Here is a 20,009-nt window from a genome sequence, read left to right on the forward strand (position 1 = left end):
AATTAAAAACGTGGAAGATGCAGTTTAGATATATCGAAATCTCCTTAATATCACAAATCGTATATTACAAATAGATTTATCAAAGTACGACCTCGAATCAAAGCTCGAACCGTTAATTACCTGGCAATGACGCATTACGAGAGATAACAAGTATTATAAAATGTCAGGCAATTGCTAACACAAAGCAGTTTTTATGCAAAACCTTTCTTGTTGATTATCATACGGTTCATAATTATCGCGACAGAAGAACAACGCGTTAGATGACGCAGATGGTATTCGATTTACTGACGACTAAGTTTACGAGCAACGCAGTAATGACGCTGCGATAATGTATCAGTAATATCTGTAATATTACGTAACCTGTGCATGGTTGAAGACGCAACAAGCGCTAAAGGTGTTTGTTGCTTTTCGACGCGTGTCATCCTTGCTCGAAGGAGAAACAGTTGCTGTACAAATGACGACTACTGTTAGCTTATCAAGAACCTCAGTAAAGAAATCATAGATCTAAAGTCTGAAGTTCTTTCCTTCTTTCGATCATTTACTATCCAATTGTATCTTCTTTATATCATTAAACAATTTTTTCAGTTCGATAAGAAAATATTATGTGAATGAATTGATGTTCATATACCTGATTTTTACGTTCCTATTTTATTGTTAAATTTCTCAATACATTAATAATTTTGTCATCTTTCTTAATATATTTATTTGATAATATTTTTTACGTTAATAGGTGTAGGTTAATAATTGTATATTATACTTTTAATAGGTACATTAATATTTGTAATCTCTGTATTTTAATTTTATGCTATTTTAAATGTTTGTTTGCTTGTTGAAACAAAAGTGATATTGAATCATAAAAATTTGAATACCTTCATAAGGATACATGTAACGTGAATTAAATATAGAAGCAGCAAGTTTTATGCTAAATTTTGTTTTTGCGTTACGTTTATGATTTTTGCATAATTTATGAATTTTCGTAATTTATTTCTATTTCCGAATAATATTTTGATATATATGAATATTGTCGTATATGGTCCAGTTAATATTTCATGCACAATTTGTGTATTAAATCATCACTAATGCAATGAAATCGGGAGTTTTAGAATTTTGTTGCATCTTTAAATAAAGATGAGGAAAATAACTGAAAGTGAGTTGTAATATTAAGGAAACACAAAAGGCTTTGTCAGTAATTACGCTGATAATGAAAGAACCGATTTCGAAAGTCATTTTGATACCACTTGTCACCTATCTACGCAATTAGCTTTGAAATTAAACACGTTTGGCCTTGCTACGCTTAAATGTCATTTCGTCGTCGATTTCTTCACAATCATCAATTATCTAAAAGTAACATGCTGGAACATTAAAATTCTTAACACAGCAGTTTATAAAAAAGGATATAGGAAGACACTGATTTTGAGAAAAAGCAACAACTAAATGCGCTCTGGAGCATTTAAGAGAAGAAAAATAGATCTCTCATTTGTCACAAAATCCTCTTATCAAACAATTCGTCTGCGATTACACACAGAATCTAAAGCCCCTAAAACTCTAAAACGCTAACCTGTGTAACATGGCTGGTGGATTCGTTTCAGAATCACGAGACATCGTCGCGAAAATCAAAAACGACATTTCTGTAAGCGATGCGTCGCGATGTAATTCACGGAACGTAATTGGTCGAGGCGGGTTCAAACGTTCGTGCAGCGACATTCCGTGGCTTTTGGTATGCAAAAATCAGGCAGCGAGAACTGTACAAAAGCTCGAGCTCGTGGCGATAGACAGAGAGAGAGAGAGAGAGAGAGAGAGAGAGAGAAATAAAAAAAATATAGAAGAGCAAAGAGGCTCGGCGGCGAATTGAAATCACGCTGCGGCAACAACGAGCTTTCGGGCAGCGCGGCGTTTCCGCGCAAAAATCCAATGGTTGAATCGCGTAATTATCCCGAAGACGATTAACGACGACGTCGCGACGCCTCCCTTTTGTTCGAGACCCACCAACCGCCGCCAACTTTCTTCTGTTTTATTCGGTACAGGTAATTAATTGCTAGTGGTTATTAATTAATTTCGCGGCATTGTGCGTCCGCTATGATTTACGAGATGTTTGAAACCTCTAATTGATTTTGATGGAAATTTATTTTTTCAATTTTGAGGTATTAAGAGGTAAAAATTCTTATTCAATACATTTTATACATATTTATATGAATCTTATGATATTTATATGACGATATTAATGATTATATGGGAATTTTAGTTACTAAATCGCTCGTTTTGTCAGTGATATTGAATGTTAATTGATATTTATCGATAATTAATTCTACGGAGAAAAATATTTGTGTATATTAATAACTGACGAATTTTTATTGCTATATGTCCAAGTAATAGGTATCTATAAATTTATAAAAAAGGTATTCGAGCATATATTTTTTGATAAATTTAATCTCTTCTGAGGATCCATAATTTTTAACTTAATTAATCTGTCTCTTACAAAATTACCATCATCGTTATCTTTATCTTGACCATTACATGTTACATAAATTATACGCACACCACATTTAAACGTATATATATAGATATCTACTTCAATTTAATCAAATTTCATACTATCTTTTACAACTCGTATCATGATCAGAGTGCTTGAAACGACCGAGCTTCCAAAACAAGGCAAGCATTTAAATGCTGCACGTGGACATGTCAAAAATAGCGTGCCGTATTCTCCTGCTTTGATAACGCAATAACTCAGCGAGTAATAAACAGAAAATTACGGAAATTAAGTGGTTGCCACGGTTACTAATGCCCCGAGAAGAATTCTGCATTTTCAAGGAACAACCTTCCGCCATTTCTTCGTCTCTACGGACCAAACATCTACAGAAAGGGACAGAAAGAAATATCCAGCATTTATAATTGAAAAAATTACTGATATTACTAGAAATTCTACATCATGTACACATTACTATTAAGGTGAAGAAAACGTCTGTTCATTGCATTTTTCTTGAACATTCAAGACATTTTAACGCATTCCTCATTTTTTATGTAATTCAACTAAGATTATTTTAATTGTTAAAACGTAAACCAGGAAACGGCGATGTATTGAATTATTTGTTAATAAGATTCAATTGATGGTATCTCTTAACGATCAGTGAGAAACAACAAATAGTCCTTTATACACTCTCGGTTTTGCGTCGTTCAATTATTGCTTTTTTAGATCCGCGTAAAATTTCTTGAACAGAGAAAGAATTACGGATTCGCTCCACTTACGCATCGTCCCTGAAGACGTCGGTTCTGCCACTTGTAAAACCCAAAACAACTCACTCAAACGATGTTGAAGTAAAAAATGTTCACGTAAAAAAAATCAGCACCAGGACTACAAAAGATCCAGCCAAAAAAATTGAACTTCTCGCAACCTATCAGTGTCTTATCCGAAAAGAACGCTGCTGACATTTGAAGACCTTCATCTGAATACTTGTAAGAACAATCCTAACCCAGCGTCAAGTATCAACAATTTTCATCGCTCGTCGTTTCAGTTTCGAATTACGCGCTTCGTTAAGCTCCGGAAACTAGCAACGGAGATAACACGCGAGATGCACGTAAAAGCACCCAGCCACAAATCCCAAAGGATTAACGCGAACGGTAGATTCGACTCTTGGACCTGTACAGAGTCCTTTCACAAAAAAATCCTACGGACAAACTTCCTGGTCCTTTCACAAACGCAATCAAAGAAAACGGCGGAATACACGCGAGGCGTTTTGCAAACTTAATTGGCGGTCCTCGGCCGCAGATCCATGTCGGTAGATTGCATTCTGCTGCCGAAAGATGCAAACGTAGATCAACTTTCCTTTTCGTTTCGCAACGGGGGCTGGCTGTGCTGGTTTGGCTCGATTCGGCTATCGATTTGACCGATCGCGATATCGATTCGTAAGGATTCTGCGGACCCTACCGTTGCGAAATCGGCCGCGCAGCTGCTGATATATTTAAGCGAGACTGTCTATTGGTAAACGAACCGGAATCTGGGCCAGTTACAACACCTGTCGCAGCGTAGTCCACGCTGAATCGTTGTCGTTTAGCTCCTATGCCAAATTTCGCGTCGTAAACACGACCACGAAATGTTCTTAAATGAGAAGCAGGATTCTGTTTGAGTTCTGAGACACGGTCGCGTACTAATAAATGGTCGTCGAGGGATGAGATCAACGATAACACAATTAGCGTTGAAAGCCAACGAGTTTGGCTTGAATCCGGTGATGGATGATTACGATACTTAGCCGCGCGCATTGTGCTGGGTTCATCTGAGGCTCCGTTCCGTTGCCGATTGTTTCGTAAGTCGGTGGAGAAGGGTTCTACTAAGAGGGTATTTTGAAACCATTTGTTTCTGGGGTATAGGAGTTGTGGTAAAGCGAATTTCTGAATAAAAAGGTTATAGTAGAAGGAATAGATAGAATTTTGTTTTTGTTCAACGTAATATAATTTAGAGAGGATTTTTAAATAGATTCAGATCCCTATGGATTTGTGGGAAACCCATCCTCGGTCTTTATAAAATTCATAATCAGAGGATTGCGTCAAATTGACAAACAGCCTTATCCCACCTTAGCAAAGATGTCATGCAGCGTAATGGTATCAAAGTGCACGTGTGATCGAAGATATTTATTTCCTAATACATAAACTCTTAAACTATCCATTCTGTATTTCACGGATCGAAGATATATGTACGAAAAAGAGGAAAACACGAGCTCATGCATATATAACTGTCGTGCAACGTGATACATACGTACGTACCCCTTTTATCAATAACGTTACGTGGCATACATTGATTTAAGGCTGCATGGTTATGCTGGCACCGAGAAACGGTTTACTCGCGAACAATGTAAACTGCAGACGATACAAATTACAGCTGTCAACGAAGCCACTCGTAGAGCACAAATGACGAACCGATCTTCACGCCTACTCGACTGTAAGTCAATATTTACGAACCGTTTAATGTGAAAGGGCGAGACGCGTACGAGGATGGGAAATCCCCCTTGCTTTTATTGCCCTCTAACGCTGAATGGTTTCGTAGATAAATAATCGTTCTTGACAGATCTCCCTAATATTTTATATGATTTTCATTAAGTACTTACTTAAAGCTGCAGACAATGGAATTTTTACTGCTACTGGCGCATATGGCGCGCTGATTCAATTATTTCATTATTAGAACGACACAACTACTGCATTTTGGTTTTTGTGTATGATCATGAAATAACATAGGGAAGTAAGCAAAGCACTGAACAGTGTAAAAGACAATGTTACCTGAGATAAAAATATTTCTGATGAAACGAGAATACACAGAATTCGAGCAGAATTTGAAAAGCAGCGAATGTGTTCGACGAACAAATATAGGCAACTTGGAATTGTATTCTATGAGATGAAACATCAACTACCCCTACTTCAATTCCTATTAAATGACAATGATACACTAATTTCCATTTTGACAATATGAAAACTGAATAACTTTATTGTGAATTAAATTTTAAAAATATTCCAATTGTCACATGTGCATGTAAAAATATTCAAACATCATGTGAGCCATATGTGTGTATCATATGCATAGTTCAACCTTCAACGATGCAACATATCTGTATTACTATATAGAAATCGCTTTATTGAAAATATGCGAGTTACCAATTTGTATTTTGATAGTATTTAGAATATGCCTTTTCCGACTTCTAATTAGATAGACTTCACAATGATGAATGAAAAAAATGGGAAACAAATAATCTATGGTTTATATGGAATAAATCGACCAAACTATGAGAAAGAAAATTATTATAAATTACGTCTGAACTGGACGAAACAACATTCCATCGAAAGAAGAAATACAAGATCTTCGTTCTGATCCATGACAATGCGTCCAAAACAAAAGAACAACAGAACCATGAGATCCACTATGTGTAATCAAACTCGATTCGTCGTTTATCCACTCTAATTGCATTTTCACTAGGTTTTCCTCGAACAATCCCTGGTTCTGGAGCTCGGAGCGGCCTCGAACGACCGCTTCCGGTTTCACTACGTGTTCACCCCCAATGCTTACGCAACAATCTCTTTCAACGTGTACTCGCGGGAGAAGCGTGCAACTCACGTCTTTAAAGAGGCACACTCACTCGCCACGGTTGGTTATCCTCAAACGTGCAAGCTTTACAAAAAAACAGCAAGACACCACCGTAAAATTGGCTCACCAATTGGAAACCGACATTGAAGGAACAACAAACACTTTCGAACTTCCACGACGCGATACATTATATATGATCGTACACAAATCGAAAATATTTGGGCCTAACCGTCTGAAACTTGAATTTGAAACTCGGTTCCTTTGATTTCTCAGCAGAGAAATTACACGTTGCAAGGAACTCGCCTACGCCTACCTGTCTGTGTCGTGCTAGATTCTTCCCCTGCTCTGATTGCCTAAATCAACCAAGCACACAAACTCACATACGCACACACAGCGTGATACGTATGTATGCACGGGTATGTAGCGTGACGAGCGTACGTCGTACACGTGCGCGCGATCGGATACACACCTGCACGTGTTACTCCTCGATGATGGAGGCCGAGGTACGGACGACTAACCGGAAGGACCGTTTGCACCTGGCCACACCGTGTATCTCTCCAGTGCGTCCCGTATCCTTTTTCACTTATGAGCCGCGATCGCGCGTGTCCGATTAAACGTGACAAGCGATTGCCTTGGTCTTCGCACTGCTCGAACACCCGCGTCGGATTTTTCCTCCTTATATCCTTCCTTTATGATCTTCTGTTGGTCGGTGGTCCGTGTGCGCGCAAAGGTGCGTGTGCCTGCGGATGATGTGTGCACGGACTTCGTATACGTTTGCGTGTGCGTGTATGTTGCTGGGTCACCTGTGTATATCTCTCCCTCTCTTTCTCTGCCTCTACGTATATATACACATATACGTAAGTTTTGTGTGTGTATATATATATGTATACAGAGTGCGCGCGTGTGTAGACGACGACGTGCCGCCGCGACTACAGGTCTGTCAGATCGGACGCGCGTCGACGCTGATTACGGCGAGAACGTGATACAACAAGCGAGGAACGGTAACACACAGCTCGGTGTACCAGAGGAGACTGCCGGATCCCCCACGGTTTCGCCAAGTGCTGGCCGCTATAGTGGAAAGATATATAGCGTACTCGTAGCGTGTGTATACGCTCCGCGCTGCTGGATTCTCAACGCGGATAAGGTGGAGGGGTTGATCGTGACGGTCGGGGAGTACGACGGTTTGGTGGAAGGAGCGAGATCCATTCGAGGGGGAGGGAGAACGCGAACGAGTTTGAGCGGTGTGGAACGAAGCTCGGAAGGGTTTGGGGGGAAGGCGCACGCTCTAGGCGCTATGACGTAACTCGAGTCATCCTGGATGTACGTGCCACGGGTGGAGGGGAGACGGCGGGGAAACAACGGCGGCGCTGAGAAGAAGTGGGGAGCGCACCATGGAGGGGTGAGAGTGCAAGGGCGCGGTAGTGGGGAGCAGTAAACGGAAGGAGGGGAGGATGGCGGTCATTAGTGCTACTGGGACACGGAAGCGAATCCTCGCTACCCTCCCCGCCTCACCGTGCGGCCCGTTTCGCGACCCGGCACCAGTAACCACCCACTCTTTTCTATTTTCCTCTCGGTCGCTCTGTCGGTTCTCTCGCGCTCCCTGTATGTATTTTCCACGCTCGTTCTTCTCTTTCTTCCCTCTCGTGTCTCTCTCCGCTTCGTCTTCCTCCGCGCTCCGTTCCGCTCTTCCTCGCCTCTCCCTCTTTGCCGTGCGACGCCTCGCGCGTCCGTGTATTATCTATATAACGCGAGCGGCCCGGGGGTGCGCCTGCACTCTGCAGCTGCATACAACCCCCTTTTGCAGATCTCTGTGCCAACTACGAGAGAGTACATCTACGAGCACGAACACGATTAGGCCGCGCTCGCGACCTCGTCCTTGCCAGCCAGCCAAGATCGGGGCCGTTACGTTGCCTCGTGTCCGTCTGCCCGTTTCTCCTAGTTCGCTTGCTCGCTCGCTCGCTCGCTCGTTCGCCGCGCGCGGTTTCTTTGAAACGATACGCTTCCGCGGCATGGAATGCGTTGACCCTTTCGTGGTCCACGGCTTTGTGGCCGGGCTCGCTTCGTCGACCATTCCGGCGGGTCACGCTCCACGACCAACCGCTTAACGGACGCGCGGCCTGTTGTAAGCAGATGATGCATAATGTATCGTGAGTCAATGAATTAGGCAAATTATTTCGTATATGAGATTTTTGGAAATTCTGTTTTGTGGGACGAGATCATTTTTGTATTTTAATAGATTCGATAAATTAGAAGAAGTAAGTCGTTTCACGTTTTCATACGTAGCTTTGAAGTTTCTTTCAATTAAATAAGTCGACGTGATCCAAGAATCCAATTAATGAACGTTGTAGTGATTTTTAGATTACATCGACTTACTTAATCGTATCATGAATCATTTAGAAGCCATAGGACCGAAGTTCTATTTATTAAACCGAAATAGAAAAATTAGCAGCGGCCGATTGATACTGTGGCCGATAATCGTTCGGTAGCGAGATGTCCATAAGCAGATGCAAAGCAGTCGCGGATACTTCCGTGGGAGGCGAAGATCGATAGGAAGCCGGTCGTCGTGGGATTTAAAGGCCTGTAATTGATTTCCTGCCGGTGGTCGCTGGAATTCCAGGCTGCACGCGCCCTTTACCCTTTCGACGGTGCTCAGGGTTCAGCCTACGCGTGCCTGGGCGTGGCGAGGAATCCTTGCGGCTGAAATCCCGCGGAAGATGCCTGTCGAAGGTCAAACGACGTCCGTCCGCTCGTCTATTCTCACTGTGAAAGACAATCGCGTTTCAAAGTGCGCCAATGGCAGCCGAATGAACACCCAGCAATATTGATCAGCTGAACTGGTGTACTGAACTTTGACATTTGATAGAGCCCGGTGAAAGCGGTTGCATGTACTTCGCTAAATCGTTGGCAGTTTCGTTTTGTACGGAGATTTAGATCGTAGTGATGGAGACGCAAGGGTTGTTCTTTAACCATGCGAAGGTCGAGGTTGATTCTACTGATACATACGAAATATTGTAATAAATATTTTTGAATGACCTCGTAAAGCTTGCTGATGAAGAGCAGCTGGTGTATGATACATCTTTATGTGCTCTTTCTCGAGGCTAGGTATAATGCAAGTACTGTACTTCTGAGTTATGGATATAGCGGATCTTCTGTTAATTTTGTTATTAAATCGAAGTTCGTATTAAAAGTATCAACAATAATTTTCTTTGTTTCCGTAGAATTTTGTGACAACATTTTCTAAGGCAACCGCAGTCTGAATTAACTCCTTTGTTTACGTTATTCGTGTCTATAGTAGATTTACTGATTCCAAAGTCTCGGATTGTAGCGTATAGCTCCATCGTTTAGAAGCCATACTAATTAAGACTATACATACAATGAATAGTAGAGGAACGTGACGACACTACGTTAAAAGTACTTTTTAATATTTTAAATGCATTCCTCTAATGTATTTTCCAAATGTGTCAATATGTACTCTACTCTTGATATTTTACAGATTTTTGCATTCGTGCACATCCTTGTACAATTTTATATATTTACACTTGTCATATATAAACATCCACAATATAATCGTATCACACCAAACTGTCGCCAACTTAAATTGTAAACTCTAAGCTCTGCCAATAATTTAGAACATGGTTCGATGGTAAACAGTGTTCTCAGTGAGATACTGTACCACGGAAGGCGGCCAAGTTCCGGAGTCATAAAACGTAATTGGTAATAAAGGCGGAAGCAGTTAACAACGATGGATTCTCGGTTGATCGAAGACAGAGATTCTCGCTGTTTTTGGCGACAAAGTTTCCGGATGGAATAACCGTTAAGCCGAGTCGAACTAGGGAGAAACGTGGATGGTTTTGGGTCAAGGCTGCGATACTGTCACCCTCGAACGCCTTTGTCCACCCTTCTCAAGGTGATTCCCGTCGTTCGCTGAATCAGGTTGATTCTGGGTTTCCGTCTATTGGCAGACGACGTCCAACCGTCGCTGTCTGTAATTCTATAATTAGGCTCGCGCGTTAATTAGAGAACGTCGAACGAACGTAGCGAAAGTGGGCTGTCCACTTGTGCTTTAGCTCCAAGTTTACCTGCCTTTGCTGATAGGCGAAGTTTCGCCGCTCAACGGGAGAACGTTGCTTTCTACTCGTTTGATCGATCGACCAACGTAGAGTGGACTTGGTTTCTGATTTAGCGGCTTTGTCGGTAAACCAAGATGTGATGAAGATTGAGAAGGGCATTGCTTGATACTCCGTTGAATTAGCCGATGTTATCACGTTACGAAAAATTCGTCTGCTTGTGTACTTATTTTCTTCTAGATAAATTCGAGTGAAATTATTATTGATATATTTCTTGGAAGTTCCAAATGTCAGGTTTTGAATCTGTAAAAATTTATTTGTCTTTTATTTATTGGTTTTTAATATACTGCCATGAATATTCGACAATATATATAGGTAAATGTACGACATAATTAAAGCATAGAGAGAAACCAAGTGATGCAAAGTAACACTACATGCAGTATGCGGCGGAATAACATACAAGTGGCACATGTAGCGATTTTTTCTTCTATACAAACGTGAAGCGATTCTTTACGAAAAAAATGGCAAAAAAAATATAGGATAGAATCTTGTTATTTCCGATTTCGTTTTCGAGAAAACCGAATTTGAAAATTTGTCAAATACGCTCAAACGTGGCTAATTTTGGATTGAACAGAAGTAAATAGTCGAAAATGTAGGATAAAGTTTATTCATAAGACGTTTTATCTACGAGAAGCATAAATCTGTAATTTTTCCTATATACGTGTATTAGACGAATTTTTGACCAAACATGCTCACATTCTATTTTCTTAAAAATGAAACTTCAAACGGAAAAATTTCTTTTCACATTTTCTATTTATTTTTACATCTAGGATAACCTTTTATCGATTGTTTACTCATATCCAATCGGTAATTAAGCATATTTAACAAATTTTTAAACTTGATTTTCTTGAAAACGAAAAATTATATGAAGGAATTTTATTCTACATCTTCTTACTTTTTCCATAAAGGATCGCCTTATACTCTCTCGTTCATGTTATTCGGACACATCCTGTGTAATTACCGAGCTGTAATATAATAATAATAATAATATATAATGACATACATATAGGAAGGAATTACTAGGAATTATACATAGTAGGAATCTATAGTACGAATTAAGCATTATAATCATAGCATCTGATATTAAAATATTAAAATTGAGGAATCCTTAGAAAATATAATTGATCAGTGTTTGTACCCAAATGAAAATCAAGATTAATTTTGTCAGAAACATATGCATACTTTTAGTAGATATTTTAAAAAGCAATCTAATCATTATTTTCTATATACTACTTTTTAAATCTACCAATTATCTTCTATTTTCAATGTTTGTAACAAGCACATTTTTCTGTTTTAGGTGAGAATTTACGAATTTATAAAATCATTCAACTCTTCCGGTAAAGTATACAATTTGAGATTTTCTAAGCTGTAAGTCAAACATTCGTACTTTCCTAGTCAGGAAGAAATAATTCTTAACACAATACTTCCAGGGCATATTACCTTTCATTTATATATTCATATTAATTAGAGTTTCATACTAAATCTCTTTTAAAATTACAAAGGGCCTAGAATTTCCTTCACAGGAAAATATTATTATTCAAAGATAACTCAACACAGACTAATATACGCTTTATATTCTTTCTTATTATGTAACATTTGAAATGGAGCAAAGCTTAGATCGATTGCCAAAATCATTTTAATCTGATCCTCATTGGAAAGCATTGATGCATTAAATTTTCAAAATTCATCGAGATATTCGAAGAGTAGTTCTGAAAATATCGTATGGATTACGATAGTTCGTGTAGTATTTGTTATAAACAACGCATGTCGCAGCGGCGTACGACAGTTGCGTGACATCGGTGTGCATGTTTAGGAATACGCGAAGAGAGCGTCGCCGATGGAACGTGCAATTTAATTGAAACACGCTCTGTTCATATGCATACGATTAACGTTGGTCGGCGTGCGTGCCTCTCGCGAGCTATTCGCGTGAATAACGGAACGACTAGAAACGGTGCGGTTAACGTGCGTGAAAATTCACGGTGTTCCTTGTACGCTGTTGATTGTTGATTGTATGCTAAACAGCCCGTTGCTTGTGATTTGCTAGACTGTTGGTTACCGCGATGGAAAAAGCTTGTCGGTTTAGAATATCACATGTGTTACGTTCCAACGCGAGTGTGAAGTAATTTAAGCGGGAATTTCTTGAACCATTCTTTTGTTGAACTTTTGTCTCGTGTGATAAATAGCAGTTGCATTCACGATCAAGTTCAATTTCTAGCATAATTTCAGAGTGAAATTGAAGTATGGATTGTTTGGTAGAATATAGTGTAGTATGTATACATAGAACTAACATTCCACTGAATAATGTATGATACTGTTTATTTTGCTGACCTTTCAATATCAGGTATCTTCACCTTTAACTTTTAACTTTTCACATCTAAGCTATGCATTTTTTAAAGTAGTTTTAAGGTATTCAATTGTCCGTTATTGGAATATAAATGATAATGAATCTATGTTATTATTCGACGAATGAATGCATGAAAATTTAACAATTTTCACCTATTTCTCATTGATACACGAAATACTAGTTTGTATAATAACGTAATACTGTTTCTATCGACTACTTCCGGATACTGCCTTCCAATTCTATCTTGTCGCATTTAATATGCAACTAGGGGCAGTATTTATCTAAATTCCATATTTAATTATTTGGCAGATATGCATAATAATTCTCCCTGAAATATACAGCAGAATTTAATGATTCTTAATAATGGAACGCGAAATGAAAGATTAGTAAATATGAGTAATACGTTTCATATTTTAAACTGTCCTATTTGTTATTTTAATCTAAACAATTATATCATTTAGTCACTGAAAAGCTGATTAAAAAAATGTATATATTAAGAGAGACGCAGGGTAAGTGGTTAAAGACGATCATATCCAGCCACTTTTGTACACTGTATGATACTTGACGACCGTCAATTATTCTGCAATTAATGGACTGATCCAAATTCCTTTTACATTTAGAGGAGCTTTTTTTTATCAATATTCTCCCTTTTTTCTTGCATCTTTTCTCATTTCTTTCATCTTGCAATAAATCCATTATATACACGACTGCTTTATTGAAACAAAATTAAAATGAAGTATGCAAATCTATATGTTCTATGTGATTAAAAATATTAGAAAAAACGCTACTATGAAAAACGCTATGAGCTTAGAAAATTGAAATTAAAATTATTACAAAAGAGAATACCATTAGACCATGATGCTTCGTTTATTAATTTACTAAATATCTACATCCCCAAATGGGAGCTGATAATGAAAAATGAGTCAAACTCTGATGAACTAATATGTAGCTCAACATTTTTTCAAACAGGAAAATTACTTCAAAGGAGAAACAAATAATTTGCACTATCGATGGTTCGCAAACTACTAAGACGTCCGTTGAATATTAATTGCCTGCGAATAAACTTCTTATCACGGTCGTCGTGTATTCAATACTTGACCGCGTGTAAATCGTTTGCTCAGACGGGTCCAGGTTAATCTCGAAATTTCCTCTCAGCGAACTTAATCGATCAACGGTGCGGAACACGTGTACTGGGAACTTCGGCCATGCAATTATTCTGGGGAAAAGTGCGACCTTGCGAGCAGCACCGTTCGCGATAATGCATGGTCGCTTTTCGGTTGACCCATATCCAGTTTCCGTAGGTTTCGTTGAAAAGGGAGTTTCTATTGCGTTAAATTTACTCGACGGATCACGAGGAAAAAGAAAAAATCGGCCTTGTACTGTTGGCGAAGGAACGTGGCATTTTCAACAAAGTGTCGTAGTATCAGGTTACAGGTAATTTAGAGAAGTTTCAAACTGGAAACTTTGGACTGTATTGAGCAATAAATTTTAATAAATTTGAAGGAAATTTGATTTAGTAAAACTTATCGTTAGTGAGTTTCGTTGCATTACTTCTCATTCTTCCCTCATCTTTCTTTGCTGTTAATTCTGTTGCGTTTCTCGAATTGTTGTGTTTCAATCTTAATCTCGTGTTAACAAATGAAATGACATTTTTATATCGATAAGAATTTCATTTTCAAACTTAAGTGCATTTAATATATCTGTTGTACTTGTGCATTTAATATGTTAATAACAATTTTATCTCTAAACTTAAGAAATTTTTTACTAATAGAAAGATACAGTTGAGCAGTTGAGTAACAAGGTTAAATTAACATAATGATAAAAAATTCTTGTATTGAAAATAGAAATAAATATTAAGAAACTTTATATATTTGGGTACAAGATTGTTTGTATTGTTCATAAATAAGAATTTTTACACTTATAGTAAAGTGTTTCGTTGACATAAAGAATAGATGAGTGTTAAGTAAGGTTCATGATATTGAAACAAAATATTAACTGTAGTTGGAGATACCAGCTTTACATAAGAGAAACATACAATGGGTTTTGTTCCATTAAGATAGCATATAGTTGTATAAATTCTGAGAATTAGAGTGAGAAATTGGGTTTCATTCTCGTTACGTACCAATGCTACCTCGAATGATCGTAATCCCTTTTGAAAGCTCGTGTGCATGTACATTGAAGTATCAAAGTTAGTTACATAGGTTCGTAGAACTAGGAAAGTGTAATGAGAAACTGTAGATTATGATAAAACCATCTTCTGTTGAATTAATATTTGTTTTTATTATATTAATATCTAGTTAATTGCTCCAGCATTATCTGAATTTGTTGCAATTAAACATCCCCATAGCAAGCAAGCGAATTTGAAAATTCTTGTGGTTGCGGTAAAAGTTAAAGAGACATCGACGTATTGTCTGTCCTCTTTTGAATTATCTTTGCACATTAAAATAACACATTAATACTAAGCAGTATATTTTTTAATATCTCTTAACGTAAAAGAAGTAATATATTCTATCAAAGTCCTCAATAATATATTTCAAAAAAATTAGGTAGAAGAAAATGTAAAATCCCGTGCACGCGTGACATGGTCCACATAAATTCCAAAGCTATTTCTCCTGTCCAAACAGTCTCCATCGTTCCGATCATCCCATTGCTCTCCGCCTTTTCAACCCTCCAAACCAAACACTATTTCCATATTATGCCACCTCCTTTCCTCTGGTTCACAGTCGTTCACTTCTCCCCTTCGACGTTTCACGCTTGTTTCATTACCCAGTTGAAGCCAACTCATCTAAACTGAAAACCCAGAGCCCGAGATCAAATAATCGAAAGCTCCTTATCTCCTTTACCAAACGGTTCACCGTGACCAGGCGAAATTGGCGTGCACACAGGCGAAACACAACCACGCGTCCAGCATCCTGGCACACGATCCCAGCAGGCAGATATAAGCTGCCTCTCGAGCCGCATGCTTCCGGAGCCAGCACCCATCCCTTGCTGCTCGATTTCCTGACCCCTTGTTTCCCTCTGCAGTTTAGGATCCATCGGGACTCCTCTACGGGGCCACGATAAGCGTCCAGAGTTTCGAAACTCATCCCGGTCACGGCGAAGAGTGCACATTCGAAAGCAATCGTATTGGCGTTCGTCGATGTGCCTCCTCCTCCCTCCGGACGCTTATGCGGGTCCGGCCACTACATGGAAAATAAACGTACTCGCCAAGTTCCTGCTAACTTTCAACTCTCCTCGCTGTTTCTCTCCGATTTTCCTTTGTATTATTTTTTCCTTGAACATTCTTCCCTTTGGGTTGCATCGCAGTTTGAAGGAAATAGATTTAGCAGTTTGTGACTCGGATCTGTTATATTTTGAATTTTGTAAATTAGGTTAATTCGTAGTTGATATTGTCGGTTTGTAGATGATCGTTACACTGTGGATTGTTATAATTTTATTTTTAATAATTATTAATATATAATTTTTAACAATCGTGTATTCTGTTGTATATTTATTCGTTGCTCTTGCTTAAAGTAAATCCATTTTTTAAAATTATCGCGTCTTCTCGTACTTCTTACTTTACGAACTTCCTTTTGTCTGCCACTGTTCGTGAAATCTGTAAGATGTAGAAACGTTTCTGAATTTGATCATCGTTGTAGTAGACACGTATTCAAAGAGACACGACGAATAGTTTGAAGCCTGCAGCGCATATATTCACAAAAATCTATATTCAGATTTGATTATATTGACGTATTGAGGTCGTCAGAACGTCAATTCGTCGAAGTACGTAATCGATGTAACCTTAGAAGTTGGAGTTATCGAGGTTCAACAGTATTGTCGTTAAGAAATTGAAAATGTGATTGACCAGTTAATTCGTTTTCGTCGATTAAAATTTCATAAAATTGCTTTGGCTAACAATCGATAATAATTTCCTATTCGATCGCGAGTTACGCTCCCTTTTTGTATTATATGCATGATAATCGAGGTCAAAGCGCGTGTCAGGTCCACGTTTCGAAGTATCCAGAAACAGTGCAGCGTATCCAGCTGGGATTTCCAGGACGTCGACGGGCTGAAATGCAGATCCGTCCGTTGTTGCAAAATAATTCGCTTTTCCGTGTCGGTGAAATTGAAGCTTGTTTGAAGCCAACCGAGTTTACGTTGTTAAGGTGTCATATCTTTGATGAATAGTTTGTCACGTTTATCACTAGTGAATAAAATCCGATATTTGATAAAAGAGATATAGAAATACCATTTTTAAATAGTCGAGAGATTTGATATTATACAAATGTTTCCGAATGTGTGTTAGATCGGATTATAATTGTATTGTTTGCGGTGGTTTGAAGTATTTATGAAGTGCAAAGTTATTTTCTCTTTCTTTATTTTTAAATCTAGGTTAAAACAATTTTTATGTTTGTTAATTCTGTGGAATCAACGTTCCTGTGACAATTTATTTTTGATTTACTTATGAATGAATAGAGCTAAAAATCGGACAATCATAACATTGATGAATTGTCACGTTTGTCACGAATAGATAGAATCTAGTTGGTGATGAAATTATTTTAAAAACCAGTAACGTTTATGTTACATGACAAAGTATTTCTTTTACCTTCGAAAGTGGGTTAATCTTGTGTGACGTGTTCTAATTTTTTAAATTACGACCTAGTTCTTTTTCGGAAAGAAGCTTCACAGCTTGTTTCCACAGAAATTGAAAAAAAAGAGCGAGAAAACAGAAAGATTAAAAATTACAAAATAAGAGAAGCCAGTAAGATCTTCCAATTTAAATTCCACATAAGATGTCCTTCTTTCATATCGGTGAATCATGATCACCAAGAACAAAAAAGCTTTTTCAGATTATAAATCGCCAGAAAGAGTCTATTGGGTAAAGACCATATCATCGAGCATAGCGAGTGGCACATGATCGTATGTTGGTCGTTGTACACGCGTACATACTAACGAGATATTTCATAACGGCAGATTAGCGGGTTCCATAGTCCCCGTGGCGGCAATTAATCCCGAGGCTACGAGCGGGTGCAGCCGCGAGCACGAACAATTTACTGTGCCCCCGAAATTAATTTCACTCGTTCGACATCGACGCTTCGCAGAAATCGCTTTGTGGCCTTTTTCTCTTCTCCGAATTGGAGATTGAAAACCACATTTTTTGCTTTTGCCATTCGAATTCGGTTCCACCTTTCGTTCAATGGTACACGATATCGACGACGCGTGCTTCTTTTAGTAGACAGGAAATAAACGAGGACGTATAAATTTCGTTCGTCTGAAATTCTGGTCAAACAGTTTTTCCTATGCGTGAATGAAACTCGAAATGAAGTTTCAATTTCACTAAAGCGATTTCTATTCTCTTTGGTTTTGGCTCCTGTTCGACACTGATGGTTTTTACCGAACGTCGGTTCTAACATTTGTGTCAGTTCTCAGATAATAGCAAAGTATTATGTCGTTCTGGTAATTTCTTTCGTAGCTCATATGTATTTTTCACGTATATTATTTAACATAATATTATATATCATCATAAAATTTAGAATGAAAATATGATGTTAAATAGTTGTCCAACAAATACATAGGAACCATGTAGAAGCCAAATAACATCAACTCTATCAACAGTAATTTTTCGGTTTATGAAAGATTAAATCCAAATTATATCCATATTAGTATAATTAAAATTAAAAACTTTACCAAAAATGGGTCAGTTTGACTTCTGAGTGGTTCGTAGTGAAACTTTGTAGTAAAATTGAAAAATATTGGTATGATAATATCGTAAAAAGATAACTGAAAAAATACGATAAAAGTCACATGGATAAAAATGTTTTAACGACAAAAATTCATGAAAATAGAAAATCAGGCTCAAATAAAACGATATTTCATTTTCACATGCTTTTTCGCTCAATTTTAAATTAATCTCACATCAAGCACGATTAATTCGCAACAACATTTTATTCAGACTCCTGCTGGAACTCCATCGTCTATCCTTACACACGTCAGCTAGAATCGACTCGTTATTTTAATCCGTGAATGACGTCAAAACCGTCGACCATTGTTCGATACTCATTCGAAGCGAACGGCAATTTTATTCAAATTGGTGCAAATCGTTCCCGTGGAAACATGACACACGTCAGATCATAAAATGTCGCCGTGTTCGCGACCCCTTCGACTTCAACCCTTTTCCCTCCTGTCACATTTAATTATCCCAGCCATTTACGTAACCCAATTCCCCAGTAAATTATTGCGGGGCCACCTGTTAAATCACGCATACGGGAATGCTTAATTGTGCCTTCACCGCGGTGAATAAATCAGGCGATTAAAAGAACGAGAAAACGAACTGGAGAACAGGGAATCATGAGTAACTCGTCCTCTGCGAAGTCCTGCAATTTATTTGGATCGTAAAATACGTTCTACATTTTGTTATTGGATTATAGCACCAGAGAAAAAATTTCGTGAAAATTCGTTAATTTCTTCAATCTCTAAATCTTCTTCGAAACGATTTTTATTGCAAAGTGAGGTATCAGATATATGTAGACGTATAGACTACGTCATGTCGTTTTCTGTAAGATAGAATTACAATTTTAGTGGTGGTTTTATTTTCTATGTATTTAATATATTGATATATTAGACTAAAACTCGATCAAAGCTATTATTATACAGAATAATATAATTTTCTGTTGCCTGTAACTTGTTTATATAAACTGAATGTAGCATTATGAACAAATGCAGTAATATACAGTAATGTAATAGATTAGATAAATATCATTGGATCGAGGCTATTATCATACAAAATAATATTATTTTCTGCCACTTGATTAAACAGAATACACACAAACTGAATTATAGAAGGTACATGAAACAAATATGATCCTTAACGAGATACCTTCGTTTATGGGGCTCCTTTTCAAAACGTACACGCGTCTAACAACAGTATTCTTTGCTGAGTACGCTGATCAGAGAGCAGCCTCTGTTCTTTAGGGTAGCAGAGATTGTTTCGTACAGAATGTTCTCTTTGTTCAGGAAAAGTGGAACGTCGTGTTCTGTGGATCAGCGAAGATTCGTGATTTTGCTACGGGCATGTTGTTCAACTTTGTGGTTTCTCGAGCGTCATCATTTCTGAAATTCGGGACATCTCGTTCCATGAGTCTTCCAGTTCTTTAACGTACACCTTCCATAAATCATCCTTGTTATGAAATTCGTTGAGAAAAATAGAACGCTTGGTTCGTTTCTTAGTATTTTTCTTAGGAATTCCTTATTATTATTTAATTCCTAATTATATATTTAATTCCTTAGGAAATCCTTAGGAATTTATTAAAATCTTCGATATTATTATTTGGTTTATAACCTTGAGCTAAGAGGCGTAAATTCTGATAAATAATAGAATTTTTCTTGTTTCCTTCTTTCTCCTCTACACCTGTTTCTTAATTACTGACTTATTTATGTATACATATGTATACATTTATTATATTTTTGCAAATATTTTGGCATTCGTGTTGCT

At 37.9% G+C, this 20,009-nt stretch overlaps 2 long non-coding RNA genes across 2 annotated transcripts in view; one reads left to right on the forward strand and one right to left on the reverse strand.

Annotated features, from left to right (window-relative positions):
- Positions 1–1,445: 1,445 nt before the first annotated feature.
- On the reverse strand, positions 1,446–7,172 carry LOC132905291 (uncharacterized). Its single transcript, XR_009657766.1, has 2 exons — positions 6,537–7,172; positions 1,446–2,853 (listed from the first exon to the last, which is right to left on the reverse strand). It is a non-coding gene; the product is annotated as an uncharacterized LOC132905291 (long non-coding RNA).
- A 954-nt stretch (positions 7,173–8,126) lies between these two features.
- Positions 8,127–20,009, forward strand: part of LOC132905292 (uncharacterized) — a 119,667-nt gene continuing 107,784 nt past the window's right edge. The window contains exon 1 of the long non-coding RNA XR_009657768.1: positions 8,127–8,214. This is a non-coding gene — a long non-coding RNA (uncharacterized LOC132905292). The remainder of the gene's footprint in view (positions 8,215–20,009) is intronic.

This window comes from Bombus pascuorum, chromosome 3 (genome assembly GCF_905332965.1).
Source record: "Bombus pascuorum chromosome 3, iyBomPasc1.1, whole genome shotgun sequence".
NCBI lineage: Eukaryota > Metazoa > Arthropoda > Insecta > Hymenoptera > Apidae > Bombus > Bombus pascuorum.